Below are 21,760 nucleotides of genomic sequence, written 5' to 3'. Positions count from 1 at the left end.
AGCACTGAAAGACGTAAATCGAAACAATGTCCTGGGAGTAGACAATATTCCGTTAGAACTACTGCTAGCGTTTGGAGAGTCAGCCATAACAAAACTCTTCCATCTCGTGAGCGAGATGTATGAGACAGGCCAAATATTCGCCACTTCAAGAACAACATAATAATTCCAATTCCAAAGGGATCAGGTAGTGACAGGTGTGATGATTCTCGGACTATCAGTTTAATAAATCATGGCTGCAGAATACTAACACCAATTCTTTACATAAGAATGGAAGAACTATTAGAGACCAATTTGGATTCTGGCGAAATGTAGGAACACGCGAGGCAATACTGACTCTTCGACGTCTCTTAGAAGATAGGTTAAGGAAAGGCAAATCTACGTTTATAGCATTTGTGGACTCTGAAAAAGATTTTGACACTGTTGACTGGAATACTCTCTTCGAAATTCTGATAGTAGCAGGGGTAAAATGCAGGGAGAGGAAAGCTATTTACAACTTGTACAGAAACCAGACGGGAGTTATAAACGTCGAAGGGCATGAAAGGAATGCAGTGGTTGAGAAGGGAGTGAGACAGAGTTGTAACCTATCCCATATGTTATTCAATCTGTACAATGAGGAAGCAGTAAAAGAAACAAAAGAAAATTTGAGGTAGAAATTAAAGACCAGGGAGAAACACAAAAACTTCGAGGCTTGCCGATGACATTGTAATTCTGTCAGAGACAGCAAAGGACGTGGAAGAGTAGTTGAAAGGAATGGAAAATGTCTTCAAAGGAGAATAAAGATGAACAGCAACAAAGGCAAAACGAGGGTAATGGAATGTAGTCGAATGAATTCGGATGATGCTGAGGGAATCAGATTAGGAAACGAGACACTTATATTCGTCAACGTTTAAGTGCCAGGAAGTATTTTCTGAAAGTATTTGTTTGGAGTGTAGCCATATATGCGATAAACAGTTTGGGCAAGAAAAGAATAGAAATTTTTGAAATGTGGCGCTACAGAAGAATACTGGAGATTAGATGGGTATATCACGTAAATAACGAGGAGGTACTGAACAGAATTGGGGAGCAAAGAAATGTGTGGCACAAACTGACTAGAAGAAGGGATCGCTTAGTAGGACACATTCTGAGACATGAAGGAATCACCAGGTTAGTGCTGGAGGGAAGTGTGGAGGGTAAAAATGGTAGAGGGATACCAAGAGAGTAAGTAGATTCAGAAGAATGTAGGTTACTCAGAGATGAAGAGGCTTGCACAGGATAGAATAGCATGGGGAGCTGCATCAGTCTTCGAACTAAATACCACAACATTCTGCCAATTCTGAGGTAACTTTTTGATTGCTCGACCGTAGAAATCCCGTGTTTTGAGGCGATGAAATGGGGACCCATGTTACGAGCGCATTTTCATCAGGAAAGGAAGTTCCTGAAGGCTGTCTGACAGAGTGGAAAAGGTGAAAATCAGAGGGCGCTAGATCAGGTGAATAAGGTGGGTGGGGAATGACTTCCCAACACAACTTCTGTATAGCGCTTATCGTCAGTCTAGCAGAATGCGGGAGAGCGCTATCGTGGAGTAGCATGACTTCACGCAGACTTCCTGGTCGTTTTTCCTGGACTGGTCTGCAAGACGTCTTGCCTGTTGACGATAAATGTCAACAGTGATGGTTATTCCTTAGGGAAACAATTCGTAGAACAGAACACCTTCGCTCTTCCACCATATGCATAACATTATTTTTTGTGGATGCGCGCAGGTCTTTTTATGGGGAGTCGCTGCTCTGTTTGGGCTCAATCATTCCTTCTTATTGACTTATATTAAAATAAAGAGACTGGTTTCGTCACCGTTGACGACAGAGGATAGGAGTGGTCGGTGTTATTTACAAGCCAACTGATGAGCAAGCAGGGATGCACTAATGGCCACCCCCTGATTTTTATGAGAGCATGCAGTGCCCCTATGCTCGATTTTTGAACTTTCCCTATGGCATGGAAATGTCTCACTATGGTGGAATGATTGCAATTCATCACATTTCCCAGTCCTCGAGTACACTGATAAGGGTCATTGTGGATTAATGCGTTTGAACGAACTTCGTCAAACCCCGAAGGTCCTCCTGAACGTGGAGAATCGCTAATGCCAAATCGATCCTCCTTAAAACGAGAAAACTGTTTTATTGTCATACTCTGTCCAATGGCATTATCGCCATACACGGCGAAAATGTTTCTGGCTGCCTCAGCTTCTGTCACCCCTCTACTGAACTCAAACAGAAGAACGTGTCGGAAATGTTCCGATTTCTCCACTAGGCACTCCATTTTCTAGCGTTCAAAGCTCCACTCACTATCACCAAATGAGAAAATGACCAAACGTAAACTCAAGTAGCGACAGTGAACCACAAATAAAAAATGACAATCACTAAATAAACCTATAGGAATCGGAACACCAACATGCAAAACAAAAACGCTACGAACTTACTCAGCAATGTAATATACAAGGTGCTCAAGAAAAGTGTCGAATAGAGGTGGCAGTACTCATCCAAACAAGTAAAATATGTCAAAAGACATGTGTCCTGAAACGCATACTTTCCGAGATAAACACGCATGTATAGGAAGGGATGTGCGACTCTTGGTTGCAGATATTAGCACAGTGGCTGCATTGGCGCTCCGTCAAATGTGTCGGCAGGGTATGTGATGTCTTACTCACAGTACTGTACCTACCATTAATTGGTTCAAATGGTTCAAATGGCTCTGAGCACTATGAGACTTAACATCTGAGGTCATCAATCCCCTAGACTTAGAACTACTTAAAACTTAACTAACCTAAGGACATCACACACATCCATATCCGAGGCAGGATTCGAACCTGCGACCGTAGCAGCAGCGCGTTTCAGGCGTGAAGCGCCAAGAACCGCTCGGCCACAGCGGCCGGCATTAATTGGTTTTCAGACAGTTGTGTGGTTCGAGTCATGTTGTAGACTATGTTAGTATTCGTTGTGTTTGTTTGCCTTGTTGTACAGTGCTGTCAACCCTGGGTACGTATCATGGTGTTTTATCTCCTTCCAAACGCGGATTCACTGTTGTGTCTACTGTTATTGCGCTGCTTGTACGCAAAAATGGTGTGATTCATTTACATTTGTTCTCTTCCACCACTTGTTAGTAGCAATGGAAGACTACTACTAGACAAGTGAAACAGCGGATATGATATTCTGCTATGGTTTAGTCAATGGACGTAACCTGGGAGCTCATGCCCTCTTAGGCTGAGAAATATCCACAGTGTAGAGTCCTCTGATAAGCTGTTCGGCAAACTTTTCTAGCATCTGAGGGACACAGGTATCCTTGCACCTTGGAAGACTCACAGTGGAAGGCCCCGCTCAGTCCGCACGGCTGACACGGAGCAGTGTGTGCTTACATTCGGTGGAAGAAACCCCTAGAACCAGTGCGCCACGATTAGCAGCAGCAGCAGCCGTAGCAGAAGAGGTACCTCACTCTCTTATCTGAGAGGTACTTCATGAACAACTGCTGTACTCGTATCATCTACAGCGCGTTCAGGCCCTAAGGCCACAGGATCATCATGGCAGACGGTGGTACTGTCAATGGCTTGTAAGGAAGTGTGTTGCAGATCCCTTGTTCACATCCAAGATTTTATCTTCCGATGAGGTACGGTTCACAAGCAATGCTTTTGTGAATTTCCATAACCAGCACGTATAGGCAGATGTAAATCCCCAAGCAATTCAGGAATGAGGGCATCGACACCGATTCTCAGTCAACATATGGGTAGGCGTAGTTGTCTATAGATTAATAGGGCCAAATGTGCTACCGTAAAGGTTAGTTGGGAGGCATGATCTGGACTTCCTGATTAATGTGTTGGCCACTTTGCTGGAGGCTGTGGTTCAAAAATGGTTCAAATGGCTCTGAGCACTATGGGACTTAACATCTGAGGTCATCAGTCCCCTAGACTTAGAACTACTTAAACCTAACTAACCTAAGAACATCACACACACCCATGCCCGAGGCAGGATTCGAACCTGCGACCGTAGCAGCAGCGCGTTTCAGGCGTGAAGCGCCAAGAACCGCTCGGCCACAGCGGCCGACATTAATTGGTCTTCAGTTGTGTGGTTCGAGTCATGTTGTAGACTATGTTAGTATTCGTTGTGTTTGTTTGCCTTGTTGTACAGTGCTGTCAACCCTGGGTACGTATCATGGTGTTTTATCTCCTTCCAAACGCGGATTCAGTGTTGTGTCTACTGTTATTGCGCTGCTTGTACGCAAAAATGGTGTGATTCATTTACATTTGTTCTCTTCCACCACTTGTTAGTAGCAATGGAAGACTACTACTCGACAAGTGAAACAGCGGATATGATATTCTGCTATGGTTTAGTCAATGGACGTAACCTGGGAGCTCATGCCCTCTTAGGCTGAGAAATATCCACAGTGTAGAGTCCTCTGATAAGCTGTTCGGCAGACTTTTCTATCATCTGAGGGACACAGGTATCCTTGCACCTTGGAAGACTCACAGTGGAAGGCCCCGCTCAGTCCGCACGGCTGACACGGAGCAGTGTGTGCTTACATTCGGTGGAAGAAACCCCTAGAACCAGTGCGCCACGATTAGCAGCAGCAGCAGCCGTAGCAGAAGAGGTACCCCACTCTCTTATCTGAGAGGTACTTCATGAACAACTGCTGTACCCGTATCATCTACAGCGCGTTCAGGCCCTAAGGCCACAGGATCATCATAGCAGACGGCGGTACTGTCAATGGCTGCTAAAGAAGTGTGTTGCAGATCCCCTGTTCACATCCAAGATTTTATCTTCCGATGAGGTAGGGTTCACAAGCAATGCTTTTGTGAATTTTCATAACCAGCACGTATAGGCAGATGTAAATCCCCAAGCAATTCAGGAAAGAGGGCATCAACACCGATTCTCAGTCAACATACGAGTTGGCGTAGTTGTCTATAGATTAATAGGGCCAAATGTGCTACCGTAAAGGTTAATTGGGAGGCATGATCTGGACTTCCTGATTAATGTGTTGGCCACTTTGCTGGAGGCTGTGGTTCAAAAATGGATCAAATGGCTCTGAGCACTATGGGACTTAACATCTGAGGTCATCAGTCCCCTAGACTTAGAACTACTTAAACCTAACTAACCTAAGGACATCACACACACCCATGCCCGAGGCAGGATTCGAACCTGCGACCGTAGCGGTCGCGCGGTTCCAGACTGTAGCGCCTAGAACCGCTCGGCCACTCCGGCCGGCTGGAGGCTGTGCCACTGCAGCAAAAAAAAAATTTCTTTCATGGATGATGTGGCGTACAAGCACACTTTCGTCACAACATGTGCGAACATTTGACGCAGGCATTTTCAGGGCCATTGGATTGGTCAGGGGCAGGGGAGAAGAGGGGGTAGGGACACCGTGGCCTACTAATTACCCAGACCTCAATTTCCTAGACTTTTGGTTATTGGGTCAAAGAGGTTCAAATGGCTCTGAGCGCTGTGAGACTTAACATCTGAGGTCATCAGTCCCCTAGAACTTAGAACTACTTAAACCTAGAATGAAATTTTCACTCAGAGCGGAGTTTGCGCTGATATGAAACTTCCTGGCAGTTTAAAACTATTTGCCTGACCGAGACTCGAACTCGGGACCTTTGCCTTTCGCGGGCAAGTGCTCTACCAACTTAAACGTAACTAACCTAAGGACATCACACATATCCATGCCCGAGGCAGGATTCCAACCTGCGACCGTAGCGGTCGCGCGGTTCCAGACTGAAGCGCCTAGAACAGCTTGGCCACACCGGCCAGCTATGGAGTCACTTGAAGGAATTGGTCTACGCTACGCCAATCAACGATGTGCTGATACTACAGGGTGGCGCCTTCGTGCCAGCAGGTACAGCAACAACGGCGTATACTTCAAAGGGTGCGTCATTCATTATGCCAGAAGGCAGAGGGGTGCATCGTCATGAATGAACGCCACGCTTAACACGTTTGTAAATAGGTTTTTATCGCAGGAAGTATGTATTCCCTTGTTTACTGGACTTACCTCAGAAAGTATGCATTTCCGGACCACTATTTATTGGACTTATTTTTTTGTTTCTATGAGTACTACCACCTCTCATTTTTTTAACACCGTGTATGTCAGACATTGCAATAAATTCCTCAAGATGACATTCTGAGGTCATTTGCTTCCATGGCACAGCGAATACACGAGTGTATTCGTTCCTGTGGGACGTCGCACGGCATACTGATGTCGATGATGGACATCACTTCCTCATGGAACGGAAGTTTAATAATTTAATACCGGTTACGTGCTGGACATCGCCTCAAAGTTGGTAAATGTCGAACTGGTGCTTCATGATGTAACACTGTCCATTTGCAGCCAGTGTACAGAGAATGAAATTCCGTTAGCTACATCTAGACCAGTGACATAAATGTGAAGCGCGATACGCAACACGATTTATTCGAAATCGACATAAACTTGTCGCGTACACACGTCTTATCGGTCTACAGCGCACCGACGCTAAAACGTTATCGGTCATCTGGGGTAGCCTTATAAGCTTCAGTTGGTGACAGTGCGGGGATTTCGCCAGCGTGCAGCGAGCGCGCGTGTGTCGGCCTGCACGCTGCCAGAGTGTGTCAACACACGGCGGAGGATTTAAGCGGCGCGTGACATAAAGTGTGTAGGGCGGGCTAGCGCCGGCAGCCGCGGTGGCGAAAGAAATGAGGCGGGCGGAGAAGGGTGGCTGTGGCCGGCCGCACGACTGCTGCCGGCTGGCCGCATTCCCCAGCTGGGCGCCGCTCCAGCTCCAGCTCCAGGCCGTGACCCGCACACACACACACACACACACACACACACACACACACCAGGCACCAGCCTGGAGAACGTCGCCGCACTCCCTTCCAACGTGAACGTGCCGCTCTGCCCTCTGTCACAGGCAGGTACGAGGCGTGCTTTTTAAGTAAGTACCGTTTCGAAATTAAGAAAAAGACGTGCTAAGATATTTCAATAATTTTATTTTACATTTACAGACGCGCGAAATTTGGCACGGACTTCATTGCGAGATGCCTTTAAGGCGGGCCGCAACATGAGACGCAGGCCCGTGAGGTGACGCAGGGGGGCTCACGCCAAATTCCTCACGGCAGGAGACCGCTACGGTCGCAGTTTCGAATCCTGCCTCGGGCATGGATGTGTGTGCTGTCCTTAGGTTAGTTAGGTTTAAGTAGTTCTAAGTTCTAGGGGACTGATGACCACAGCTGTTAAGTCCCATAGTGCTCAGAGCCATTTGAACCATCAATCCTCACGGCAGTGTCAGTCACGGCGACAATCGTCGCAAGTTGGATCGCAGTTTCAATACGCAGTTTGCTGAGGAACTTTGGCTCTGGCAGAGATGGCGACTACTTCTGCTATGTTAATAGATATAAGTTCAGAATCGGATTACGATTCTGAGTTTGAGTTCGAATGGGTGTGTTACATCGCTTAGATGAAACTGGCTACAGGTTCTCACGCCGAAGAAGGCACGAGGAGGACCATATGGCGTGAGTCAGAAGGGGCAGAGTAGCTGGTGAGAAAAGCCCTTGGTGTCGCCAGGGCTACTGTATATATAGCGAGAAGTGGGCAAATTTGATTATTATTGTGGTGTCACCGCCAGACACCACACTTGCTAGGTGGTAGCCTTTAAATCGGCCGCGGTCCGGAAGTATACGTCGGACCCGCGTGTCGCCACTATCAGTGATTGCAGACCGAGCGCCGCCACACGGCAGGTCTAGAGAGACGTCCTAGCACTCGCCCCAGTTGTACAGCCGACTTTGCTAGCGATGGTTCATTAACAAATTACATTCTCATTTGCCGAGACGATAGTTAGCATAGCCCTCAGCTACGTCATTTGCTACGACCTAGCAAGGCGCCATTATCATTTGCTATTTATCTTGTGATGCATGTACCGTCAGACCAGTGTTTTCCAATTATGGATTAAAGTTAAGTATTCCAGAAGCTACGTACCTTTTTTGCTAGTCTCTATTCCATTAACTGTTCCAGACCTCACGCCAGCCTGCGTGAGCTTAAACGCGTGCCTTTCGGCTATGTCATAGTGGCTTGGCTGTCTTGCAGGAGACCGCTACGGTCGCCGGTTCGAATCCTGCCTCGGGCATGGATGTGTGTGATGTCCTTAGGTTAGTTAGGTTTAAGTAGTTCTAAGTTCTAGGGGACTGATGACCACAGCTGTTAAGTCCCATAGTGCTCAGAGCCATTTGAACCATCAATCCTCAAGGCAGTGTCAGTCACGGCGACAATCATCGCAAGTTGGATCGCAGTTATCAATTAACAGAATTATCAATTAACAGAAACCGTATTTTCGTAGCAGAAACAGAATCCTATTAGTCATAAGGAATATCCAACAACAAATCAATTTAAACAGTGCTCATAGAACTTCGTGTCATCACTTGGACGATAGTTTCGATTCTATATTGATATCAAAGGCGTGATTAAATCCATCTATTCCGTTTTCACTGGTACATATGGAGGACTATACGCTAGTAAGGAATGATATTGTAAGGAACCTAGGCATCTTTTTTGATAAACATTAACCAGGACAGAGCACATCACGAAAATTTGCTACAGAGTTTTAACAATGTCAATGTAGAATGTTAACGAATTACAATGCAACTTACCATTTCGTATGTCCGTTTCCTTGGCCACTTCCTCCCACTTCTCAGCTTTCAGCTTCGTTTTCAAGTAATCTTCGTGGCTTGTATCATACAGCACTTTGCGCAAACGTACGGCTTCAATTAGCTTTTCTTCCATTTCGAACTACCAACAGCCAGAACCACCGTGAGCCTCGCAGTGAACTGCGTACAGGAAACTGCGGTCCGCAGGGTCACCAAGCGCAGGAACTGTGTCACGTCACGCTGCGCTCTAACATCCGCACGACCATTCAGTTGCGTGGTTCGCAAAAACTCACCGTGAGTCACCCTGCGTCACCTCACGGACCAGCGTCTCAACTTGCGGCCAGGCTAATAGGTTCCATTCTGGTCGTATGTAAAGTACACAAGCGGCAAGACGCAGTCAATACCCTCGCTGCGCAGTGGCGATGGTACTGTTACCGACGACTGTGCCGCTAAAGCGGAGTTATTGAACGCAGTTTTCCGAAATTCCTTCACCAGGGAAGACGAATGGAATATTCCAGAATTTGAAACACGAACAGCTGCTAGCATGAGTTTCTTAGAAGTAGATACGTTAGGGGTTGCAAAGCAACTCAAAACACTTGATAGGGGCAAGTCTACAGGTCCACATTGTATACCGATTAGGTTCCTTTCAGATTACGCTGATACAATAGCTCCCTACTTAGCAATCATATACAAACGCTCGCTCACCGATAGATCTCTACCTACAGATTGGAAAATTGCGCAGGTCGCACCAGTGTTTAAGGAGGGTAGTAGGAGTAATCCATCGAACTACAGACCTATATCATTGACGTCGGTTTGCAGCAAGGTTTTGGAGCATATATTGTATTCAAACATTATGAATCACTTCGAAGGGAACGATCTATTGATACGTAATCAGCATGGTTTCAGAAAACATCGTTCTTGTGCAACGCAGCTAGCTCTTCATTCGCACGAAGTAATGGCCTCTATCGACAGGGGATCTCAAGTTGATTCCGTATTTCTAGATTTCCGGAAAGCTTATGACAACGTTCCTCACAAGCGACTTCTAATCAAGCTGCGGGCCTATGGGGTATCGTCTCAGTTGTGCGACTGGATTCGTGATTTCCTGTCAGGAAGGTCGCAGTTCGTAGTAATAGACGGCAAATCATCGAGTAAAACTGAAGTGATATCAGGTGTTCCCCAGGGAAGCGTCCTGGGACCTCTGCTGTTCCTGATTTACATAAATGACCTGGGTGACAATCTGAGCAGTTCTCTTAGGTTGTTCGCAGATGATGCTGTAATTTACCGAAGACCAGTATCAGTTGCAAAGTGATTTAGAAAAGATTGCTGTATGGTGTGGCAGGTGGCAGTTGACGCTAAATAACGAAAAGTGTGAGGTGATCCACATGAGTTCCAAAAGAAATCCGTTGGAATTCGATTACTCGATAAATAGTACAATTCAACTAAGTAGCTGGGTGTTAAAATTACGAACAACTTCAGTTGGAAAGACCACATAGATAATATTGTGGGGAAGGCGAGCCAAAGTTTGCGTTTCATTGGCAGGACACTTAGAAGATGCAACAAGTCCACTAAAGAGGCAGCTTACACTACACTCGTTCGTCCTCTGTTAGAATATTGGTGCGCGGTGTGGGATCCTTACCAGGTGGGATTGACGGAGGACATCGAAAGAGTGCAAAAAAGGGCAACTCGTTTTGTATTATCACGTAATAGGGGAGAGAGTGTGGCAGATATGATACGCGAGTTGGGATGGAAGTCATTAAAGCAAAGACGTTTTTCGTCGCGGCGAGATCTAATTACGAAATTTCAGTCACCAACTTTCTCTTCCGAATGCGAAAATATTTTGTTGAGCCCAACCTACATAGGTAGAAATGATCATCAAAATAATTTAAGAGAAATCAGAGCTCGAACAGAAAGGTTTAGGTGATCGTTTTTCCCGCGCGCTGTTCGGGAGTGGAATGGTAGAGAGATAGTATGATTGTGGTTCGATGAACCCTCTGCCAAGCACTTAAATGTGAATAGCAGAGTAATCATGTAGATGTAGATGTACATGAAAGCCTGTACCTTAATCTACTTTTCTACATTATTTCCGTCAATATTGAGGCACTTGTCATAACGTTGTACCAGTTTTTGAATACCCTCCTCATAGAAGTCTGCCACCTGACTTGCTAAGCACTGCATCACCACTGTTTTGACTTCGTCATCGTCTTGAAGACGCTGACCACCAAGGTGTTTCTTCAAGTGCAGGAACAGATGGTAGTCACTGGGCGCAAGATCGGGACTGTACGGAGGATGATCTAGAGTTTACCATCGAAATGATGTGATGAGATCTTTGGTCTGATTCGCCACATGCGGACGGGCATTGTCTTGCAGCAAAACGATCCCGTTGCTCAACTTCCATGGACTGTTGCTTTGATTCTGGTGTGACGTAGGCCACCCATGTTTCATCGCCCGTAACAATTTGGCTTAAGAAATCATCACCGTCGTTGCGGTACCGCTCAAGGAAAGTCAATGCACTGTCCAAACATTTGGTTTTGTGCACATCCGTCAACATTTTCGGTACCCAACGCGCGCACGGTTTTTGGTAATTCAAGTGCTCGGTTAAAAAATGGTTCAAATGGCTCTGAACACTATGGGACTTAACATCTGTGGTCATCAGTCCCCTAGAACTTAGAACTACTTAAACCTAACTAACCTAAGGACAGCACACAATACCCAGCCATCAAGAGGCAGAGAAAATCCCTGACCCCGCTTGGAATCGAACCCGAGAACCCGTGCGTGGGAAGCGAGAACGCTACCGCACGACCACTTGATGCGGGCAGTGCTCGGTCACAATACCATGCAAAACACTACGAGAAACATTAGGAAAGTAATCCCACAAGGAGGAAATCGTACAGCGTCTGTTTTCTCTCACCTTATTGTCCACTTCCTGCACCAACCTTTCATTAACGACCGAAGGACGCCTACTCCGTTGTTCATGATGCACATTTCTGGGGCCACCTTTAAATGCTCTCACCCACTTTCTTACTATTCCATCACTCATAATATTATCTCCGTAAACTGCACAGATCTCACGATGAATATAGATTGCTTTGAGGCCTTTAGCACTAAGAAATGTTATAACAGCCCGTACTTCACAGTCGGCGGGACTCACGATTATCGGAGGCATCTTAAACACAACGTAAACAAGGAAGAATCAGACTGTAATGGCGTCAGTGCGTAGATCAAGGTACAGGCTTTCATGCAAAAATAAAACTATTGAGATATCTTAGCACGTCTTTTTTTAAATTTCAAAACGGTACTTATTTAAAAAGCACGCCTCGTACTAAACCAGTGGTTCTCAACTTTTCTTAGACCATTACCGGTGAGTGCAACGAGACATTAATTAGTACCGCCGCCTATTCCCACTCCACATTATCACCAACTTTAGCTCTCATCTAAACTGTAGAATGAAAGACTTTTTCTTGGACCACTTTTTATTTTTTTAATGATGAAATATGAATGATATTTAGTTTGTGTATGTGTTTTAGATTGAATGACGAAGGAATTCGTGGTGCATCGGAAGTGCTACCCACAACTCCTTCTCAGATAAAAAAAACTGAAAGCTAACTATCCAACGTGTGGGTAGACACTTGTTACAAAACATACTTCCCCTGCACTACTCCTCTCCATTGTGACATTTGCTTGACCTGCACTCTGCAACCCCATTTAAAACCGAAGAAGTTAAAATGTGCGCACTATACTTACTGATCATTAATCAGTTGATTGCTGCACTCCTCACTTCTGAACTGCTAGAAATTGGAAGACTTCAGGCAGTTAATGCTTTGTGTCTGACCACAGCCACTAATAGAAACAATAATAATACTGTGTACAGCACTATTGTAGCCCTTATGCAGTCATGTCATGGTATCAATTAATTCATTTGTCTGTTTCGAATCGAGTAATGAAGCAATTTCTGGACTGCTGCAGATAAAAAAAAAAGGTTCAAATGGCTCTGAGCACTATGGGACTTAACGTCAGAGGTCATCAGTCCCCTAGAACTTAGAACTACTTAAACCTAACTAACCTAAGGACATCACATACATCCATGCCCGAGGCAGGATTCGAGCCTGCGACCGTAGCGGTCGCGCGGTTCCGTATTGTAGAGCCTAGAACTGCTCGGTCACCCCTGCCGGCTGCTGCAGATACTATCTACAGCTTGGAGAGTACATTTTCTTGAGACATTTAACATTTGTTACGTATGTGTCTCACTTTTATCACTAATGATGCACGAGACAAAGCACAACGTACTTTTGTAGTGGATGGACTGTGTGAGGAACCTGTAACCTAAATCGTATTAATGCTACTAATTGAGAAAAAGTAAATATTGATAAATTATATAATCAATATTAGAGTCTTACAGATTTATGATAATGGTAATGATATTTCGAAAATAACTTAGTTTCGTGAATGAATCAGGATCGAGTCGGTTAGTTTTTACCCCTCAGAAAATTTCATTTTAGCCCTCAGAGTGTAACTACCCCCAGATTGGAAATGTTGTTGTTGTGGTCTTCAGTCCTGAGACTGGTTTGATGCAGCTCTCCATGCTACTCTATCCTGTGCAAGCTTCTTCATCTCCCACTACCTACTGCAGCCTACATCCTTCTGAATCTGCTTAGTGTACTCATCTCTTAGTCTCCCTCTACGATTTTTACCCTCCACGCTGCCCTCCAGTAATTAGTGATCCCTTGATGCCTCAGAACATGTCCTACCAACCTATCCCTTCTTCTAGTCAAGTTGTGCCCAATTCTATTCAATACCTCCTCATTAGTTATGTGATCTACCTATCTAATCTTCAGCATTCTTCTGTAGCACCATATTTCGAAAGCATCTATTCTCTTATTGTCTAAACTATTTATCGTCCATGTTTCACTTCCATACATGGCTACACTCCATACAAATACTTTCAGAAACGACTTCCTAACACTTAAATCAATACTCGATGTTAACAAATTTCTCTTCTTCAGAAGCACTTTCCTTGCCATTGCCAGTTTACATTTTATATCCTCTCTACTTTGACCATCATCAGTTATTTTGCTCCCCAAATAGCAAAACTCCTTTACTACTTTAAGTGTCTCATTTCCTAATCTAATTCCCTCAGCATCACCCGACTTAATTCGACTACATACCATTATTCTTGTTTTGCTTTTGTTGATGTTCATCTTATAGCCTCCCTTCAAGACACTGTCCATTCCGTTCAACTGCTCTACTAAGTCCTTTGCTGTCTCTGATAGAAGTACAATGTCATCGGCGAACCTCAAAGTTTTTATTTCTTCTCCATGGATTTTAATACCTACTCCGAACTTTTCTTTATACAGATTGAGTAACATTGGGGATAGGCTACAACCCTGTCTCACTCCCTTCCGAACCACTGCTTTCCTTTCATGCCCCTCGACTCATATAACTGCCATCTGGTTTCTGTACAAATTGTAAATAGCCTTTCGCTCCCTGTATTTTACCCCTGCCACCTGCAGAATTTGAAAAAGAGTATTCCAATCAACATTGTCAAAAGCTTTATCTAAGTCTACAAATGCTAGAAACGTAGGTTTGGCTTTCCTTAATCTTTCTTCTAAAATAAATCGTAAGGTCAGTATTGCCCCACGTGTTCCAACATTTCTACGGAATCCAAACTGATCTTCTCCGAGGTCGGCTTCTACCAGTTTTTCCATTCGTCTGTAAAGAATTCGTGTTAGCATTTTGCAGCCGTGACTTATTAAATTGATAGTTCGGAAATTTTCACATCTGTCAACACCTGCTTTCTTTGGGATTGGAATTGTTATATTCTTCTTGAAGTCTGAGGGTATTTCGCCTGTCTCATACATCTTGCTCACCAGATGGTAGAGTTTTGTCAGGACTGGCTCTCCCAAGGCTGTCAGTAGTTATAATGGAATGTTGTCTACTCCTGGGGCCTTGTTACGAGTTAGGTCTTTCAGTGCTCTGTCAAACTCTTCACACAGTATCATATCTCCCATTTCATTTTCATCTACATCCTCTTCTATTTCCATGATATTTTCCTTAAGAACATCGCCCCTGTATAGACCCTCTATATACCCCTTCCACCTTTCTGCTTTCCCTTCTTTGCTTAGAACTGGGTTTGCATCTGAGCTCTTGATATTCATGCAAGTTGTTCTCTTTTCTCCAAAGGTCTCTTTAATTTTCCTGTAGGCAGTATCTATCTTATCCCTCGTGAGATAAGCCTCTACATCCTTACATTTACCCTCTAGCCATCCTGCTTAGCCATTTTGCACTTCCTGTCGATATCATTTTTGAGACGTTTGTATTCCTTTTTGCCTGCTTCACTTACTGCATCTTTGTATTTTCTCCTTTCATCAATTAAATTCAATATTTCTTCTGTTACCCAAGGATTTCTACTAGCCCTCGTCTTTTTACCTACTTGATCCTCTTCTGCCTTCACTATTTCATTCCTCAAAGCTACCCATTCTTGTTCTATTGTATTTCTTTCCCGCATTCCAGTCAATTGTTCCCTTATGCTCTCCCTGAAAATCTGTATAACCTCTGGTTCTTTCAGTTTATCCAGGTCCCATCTCCTAAAATTCCCACCTTTTTGCAGTTTCTTCAGTTTTAATCTACAGTTCGTAGCCAATAGATTGTGGTCAGAGTCCACATCTGCCCCTGGAAATGTCTTACAATTTAAAACCTGGTTCCTAAATCTCTGTCTTACCATTATATAATTTATCTGAAACCTTTTAGATTGGGAACCACTGCACTAAACCCTCCCGTTGCCAAGTTTTTCAACACCTTTATTTTACCAAGCGTGATATTCGAATACCCCAATACAGTTTTCTGATTTAGTGTAATATTTCTTTTTAGATTCTGTTATTTTCAATGAATGGGCTTACTTAATACTGAAAAACAGTTTTTCAAGTTGTTAATGCGCTTTAAATTAAAGATATACACGTTACAGTGGATGCCCATAAATTATCTTTACGACTCAAGACTTTAATAACATTAGAACTGTACTAGATATTAACAAATGGTTTGCAACAAATGATAAGAAAACCCATAAAGTTTTCTTAACCTCCCAAGTGACACAAGTTTGACGCAAAATTGAACTTGTAAACCTGATAAAACGTGGACGCCACAGAAGAAAGTTCACAAAGAAGCACTTGAGTGTGAGGTCGCACAAGGCTAATGAAGCTTACGGATTTGGACGCCGCACAAGTCGTCTACCATGCAACCACAATATTGGCTGCTAGTGGCAACAAGGTGCGGGACTGGAGGTGTCCAATGGTGACCACAGCATGAGGGTACGGAGCGTAGTTTAACTGCTTAGTCGACGAGTAACTCTCACCAGTGTTACAGTACTTGTGGTGTTGATATCAAGCAGAGGAATGGCAACGATCAACATAGGAATAATTGATTTGTACCTACAACAACAGTTGCCGAAGCTGACGTTTCGTCAGAAAGGAACCAAAGGAATTTTGTGGAGTGAGAAAGAAGCAGCAGTTGAAGTATCAGCGTTTCTGGCAAGATGAGTCAGTGGATGTGTGGCGTCGTGTAAGCTCGACTGTGCGGAAAATGTACACGAGTACAATGACGATAATACGTGCTTAACAAGTGAAACTGGCACTGAAATAGGTGTCGAGCCATGTCGCCCATCATCCTTGTCCGACAGGCAGCAACCCGTCTCCAGTGAAACATACGAGGGTGAGTCAAATGAAAACCTTAAATATTTTTTAAAATATTATTTATTGTGCAGAAGTGGTACAAAGCTGTATCACTTTTCAACATAATCTCCCCCACGCTCAATGCAAGTCCTCCAGCACTTACAAAGTGCATAAATTCTTTTAGAAAAAAATTCTTTTGGTGTTCCGCGCAACCATTCATACACCGCGTGGCGTACCTCTTCATCAGAACGGAACTTCTTTCCTCCCATTGCGTCTCTGAGTGGTCCAAACATATGGAAATCACTTGGGGCAAGGTCTGGTGAGTATGGTGAATGAGAATACACTCAAAATGCGGGTCTGTGATTGTTGCAACTGTTGTACGGGCAGTGTGGGGCATTGCATTGTCATGTTGCAATAGGACATCTGCTGACAGCAATCCACGTCGCTTTGATTTGACTGCATGCCGCAGATGATGTTTTAGGAGATTTCTGTATGATGCACTGGTGACAGTGGTTCCTCTCGGCATGTAATGCTCCAAAGTGACGCCTTTTTCGTCCCAAAAGGGAGTCAGCATAAGCTTCCCTGCTGACGGTTCTGTTCGAAACTTCTTTGGTTTTGGTGATGAGGAATGGCGCCATTCCTTGCCTGCTCTCTTCGTTTACGGTTAGTGGAAGTGAAACCAGATTTCGTCCCCAGTAACGATTCTTGCAAGGAAGCCATAACCTTCTCGTTCAAAGAGCCGAAGAAGTTCTTCACAACCATCAACACGCCGTTCTCTCATTTCCGGAGTCAGCTGCCGTGGCACCCATCTTGCAGACACTTTGTGAAACTGGAGCACATCATGCACAATGTGGTGTGCTGACCCATGACTAGTCTGTAAACATGCTCCAATGTCATTCCGTGTCACTCGGCGGTTTTCCTTCGCTATGACATCAACTGCTGCAATGTTCTGTGGAGTCAAAACTCGTTGTGCCTGACCTGGACGAGGAGCATCTTCCACTGAAGTCACAAAATTTGCGAACTTCCTACTCCATTCGTAGACTTGCTGCTGTGACAAACTTGCATCACCGTACTCAACCTTCATTCGTCGATGAATTTCAATAGGTTTCACACCTTCACTACGCGAAAACCGAATAACGGAACGCTGTTCTTCCCTGGTGCAAGTCACAAGTGGGGCGGCCATCTTTATACTGATACTTCGACGGTACATGTGCGTCTGCACTATGCTGCCACCTACAGGCCATTCTGCACGCTGTTTGTAGCACGCTTAGTCTTCAGTCCTGAGACTGGTTTGATGCAGCTCTCCATGCTCCTCTATCCTGTGCAAGCTTCTTCATCTCCAAGTACCTACTGCAACCTACATCCTTCTGAATCTGTTTAGTGTATTCATCCCGCGGTCTCCCTCTCCGATTTTTACCCTCCACGCTGCCCTACAGTACTAAATTGGTGATCCCTTGATCCCTCAAGGCATATATACAGGGTGAGTCACCTAATGTTACCGCTAGATATATTTCGTAAACCACATCAAATACTGACGAATAGATTCCACAGACCGAACGTGAGGAGATAGACTAGTGTAATTGGTTAATACAAACCATAAAAAAAATGCACGGAAGTATGTTTTTTAACACAAACCTACATTTTTTCAAATGGAACCCCGTTAGTTTTGTTAGCACATCTGAACATATAAACAAATACGTAATCAGTGCCGTTTGTTGCATTGTAAAATGTAAATTACATCCGGAGATATTGTAACCTAAAGTTGACGCTTGAGTACCACTCCTCCGCTGTTCGATCGTGTGTATCGGAGAGCACCGAATTAAGTAGGGATCCAAAGGGAACGGTGATGGAGCTTAGGTACAGAAGAGACTGGAACAGCACATTACGACCACATGCTAACACCTTTTTATTGGTCTTTTTCACTGACGCACATGTACATTACCATGAGGGGTGAGGTACACGTACACACGTGGTTTCCGTTTTCAATTACGGAGTGGAGTAGAGTGTGTCCCGACATGTCAGGCCAATAGATGTTCAATGTGGTGGCCATCATTTGCTGCACACAATTGCAATCTCTGGCGTAATGAATGTCGTACACGTCGCAGTAGATCTGGTGTTATGTCGCCGCAGGCTACCACAATACGTTGTTTCATATCCTCTGGGGTTGTAGGCACATCACGGTACACATTCTCCTTTAACGTACCCACAGATAGAAGTCCAGAGGTGTAAGATCAGGAGAACGGGCTGGCCAATTTATGCGTCCTCCACGTCCTATGAAACGCCCGTCGAACGTGTACCTCACCCCTCATGGTAATGTAGATGTGCGTCAGTGAAAAAGACCAATAAAAAGGTGTTAGCATGTGGACGTAATGTGCTGTTCCAGTCTCTTCTGTACCTAAGGTCCATCACCGTTCCCTTTGGATCCCTACGTACACTCCTGGAAATTGAAATAAGAACACCGTGAATTCATTGTCCCAGGAAGGGGAAACTTTATTGACACATTCCTGGGGTCAGATACATCACATGATCACACTGACAGAACCACAGGCACATAGACACAGGCAACAGAGCATGCACAATGTCGGTACTAGTACAGTGTATATCCACCTTTCGCAGCAACGCAGGCTGCTGTTCTCCCATGGAGACGATCGTAGAGATGCTGGATGTAGTGCTGTGGAACGGCTTGCCATGCCATTTCCACCTGGCGCCTCAGTTGGACCAGCGTTCGTGCTGGACGTGCAGACCGCGTGAGACGACGCTTCATCCAGTCCCAAACATGCTCAATGGGGGACAGATCCGGAGATCTTGCTGGCCAGGGTAGTTGACTTACACCTTCTAGAGCACGTTGGGTGGCACGGGATACATGCGGACGTGCATTGTCCTGTTGGAACAGCAAGTTCCCTTGCCGGTCTAGGAATGGTAGAACGATGGGTTCGATGACGGTTTGGATGTACCGTGCACTATTCAGTGTCCCCTCGACGATCACCAGTGGTGTACGGCCAGTGTAGGAGATCGCTCCCCACACCATGATGCCGGGTGTTGGCCCTGTGTGCCTCGGTCGTATGCAGTCCTGATTGTGGCGCTCACCTGCACGGCGCCAAACACGCATACGACCATCATTGGCACCAAGGCAGAAGCGACTCTCATCGCTGAAGACGACACGTCTCCATTCGCCCCTCCATTCACGCCTGTCGCGACACCACTGGAGGCGGGCTGCACGATGTTGGGGCGTGAGCGGAAGACGGCCTAACGGTGTGCGGGACCGTAGCCCAGCTTCATGGAGACGGTTGCGAATCGTCCTCGCCGATACCCCAGGAGCAACAGTGTCCCTAATTTGCTGGGAAGTGGCGGTGCGGTCCCCTACGGCACTGCGTAGGATCCTACGGTCTTGTCGTGCATCCGTGCGTCGCTGCGGTCCGGTCCCAGGTCGACGGGCACGTGCACCTTCCGCCGACCACTGGCGACAACATCGATGTACTGTGGAGACCTCACGCCCCACGTGTTGAGCAATTCGGCGGTACGTCCACCCGGCCTCCCGCATGCCCACTATACGCCCTCGCTCAAAGTCCGTCAACTCCACATACGGTTCACGTCCACGCTGTCGCGGCATGCTACCAGTGTTAAAGACTGCGATGGAGCTCCGTATGCCACGGCAAATTGGCTGACACTGACGGCGGCGGTGCACAAATGCTGCGCAGCTAGCGCCATTCGACGGCCAACACCGCGGTTCCTGGTGTGTCCGCTGTGCCGTGCGTGTGATCATTGCTTGTACAGCCCTCTCGCAGTGTCCGGAGCAAGTATGGTGGGTCTGACACACCGGTGTCAATGTGTTCTTTTTTCCATTTCCAGGAGTGTATTTCGGTGCTCCCCGATACACACGATCGAACAGCGGAGGAGTGGTACTCAAGGGTCAACTTTAGGTTACAATATCTCCGGATGTTGTTGTTGTTGTTGTGGTCTTCAGTCCTGAGACTGGTTTGATGCAGCTCTCCATGCTACTCTATCCTGTGCAAGCTTTTTCATCTCCCAGTATCTACTGCAACCTACATCCTTCTGCATCTGCTTAGTGTATTCATCTCTTGGTCTCCCCCTACGATTTTTACCCTCCACGCTGCCCTCCAATACTAAATTGGTGATCCCTTGATGCCTCAGAACATGTCCTACCAACCGATCCCTTCTTCTGGTCAAGTTGTGCCACAAAATTCTCTTCTCCCCAATCCTATTCAATACTTCCTCATTAGTTATGTGATCTACCCATCTAATCTTCAGCATTCTTCTGTAGCACCACATTTCGAAAGCTTCTATTCTCTTCTTGTCCAAACTATATATCGTCCATGTTTCACTTCCATACATGGATACACTCCATACGAATACTTTCAGAAATGACTTCCTGACACTTAAATCAATACTGGATGTTAACAAATTTCTCTTCTTCAGAAACGCTTTCCTTGCCATTGCCAGCCTACATTTTATATCCTCTCTACTTCGACCATCATCAGTTATTTTTCTCCCCAAATAGCAAAACTCCTTTACTACTTTAAGTGCCTCATTTCCTAATCTAATTCCCTCAGCATCATCTGACTTAATTAGACTACATTCCATTATCCTTGTTTTGCTTTTGTTGATGTTCATCTTATATCCTCCTTTCAAGACACTGTCCATTCCATTCAACTGCTCTTCCAAGTCCTTTGCTGTCTCTGACAGAATTACAATGTCATCGGCGAACCTCAAAGTTTTTATTTCTTCTCCATGAATTTTAATACCTACTCCGAATTTTTCTTTCGTTTCCTTTACTGCTTGCTCAATATACAGATTGAACAACATCGGGGACAGGCTACAACCCTGTCTTACTCCCTTCCCAACCACTGCTTCCCTTTCATGTCCCTCGACTCTTATAACTGCCATCTGGTTTCTGTACAAATTGTAAATAGCCTTTCGCTCCCTGTATTTTACCCCTGCCACCTTTAGAATTTGAAAGAGAGTATTCCAGTCAACATTGTCAAAAGCTTTCTCTAAGTCTACAAGTGCTAGAAACGTAGGTTTGCCTTTCCTTAATCTTTCTTCTAAGATAAGTCGTAAGGTCAGTATTGCCTCACGTGTTCCAGTGTTTCTACGAAATCCAAACTGATCTTCCCCGAGGTTGGCTTCTACTAGTTTTTCCATTCGTCTGTAAAGAATTCGTGTTAGTCTTTTGCAGCTGTGACTTATTAAGCTGATAGTTCGGTAATTTTCACATCTGTCAACACCTGCTTTCTTTGGGATTGGAATTATTATATTCTTCTTGAAGTCTGAGGGTATTTCGCCTGTTTCATACATCTTGCTCACCAGATGGTAGAGTTTTGTCAGGACTGGCTCTCCCACGGCCGTCAGTAGTTCCAATGGAATATTGTCTACTCCGGGGGCCTTGTTTCGACTCAGGTCTTTCAGTGCTCTGTCAGACTCTTCACGCAGTATCGTATCTCCCATTTCATC

The sequence above is a fragment of the Schistocerca piceifrons genome, chromosome 2 (assembly GCF_021461385.2).
Source record: "Schistocerca piceifrons isolate TAMUIC-IGC-003096 chromosome 2, iqSchPice1.1, whole genome shotgun sequence".
In the NCBI taxonomy this organism is placed as follows: Eukaryota; Metazoa; Arthropoda; class Insecta; order Orthoptera; family Acrididae; genus Schistocerca; species Schistocerca piceifrons.
Note: the sequence above shows the minus strand (reverse complement) of the source record.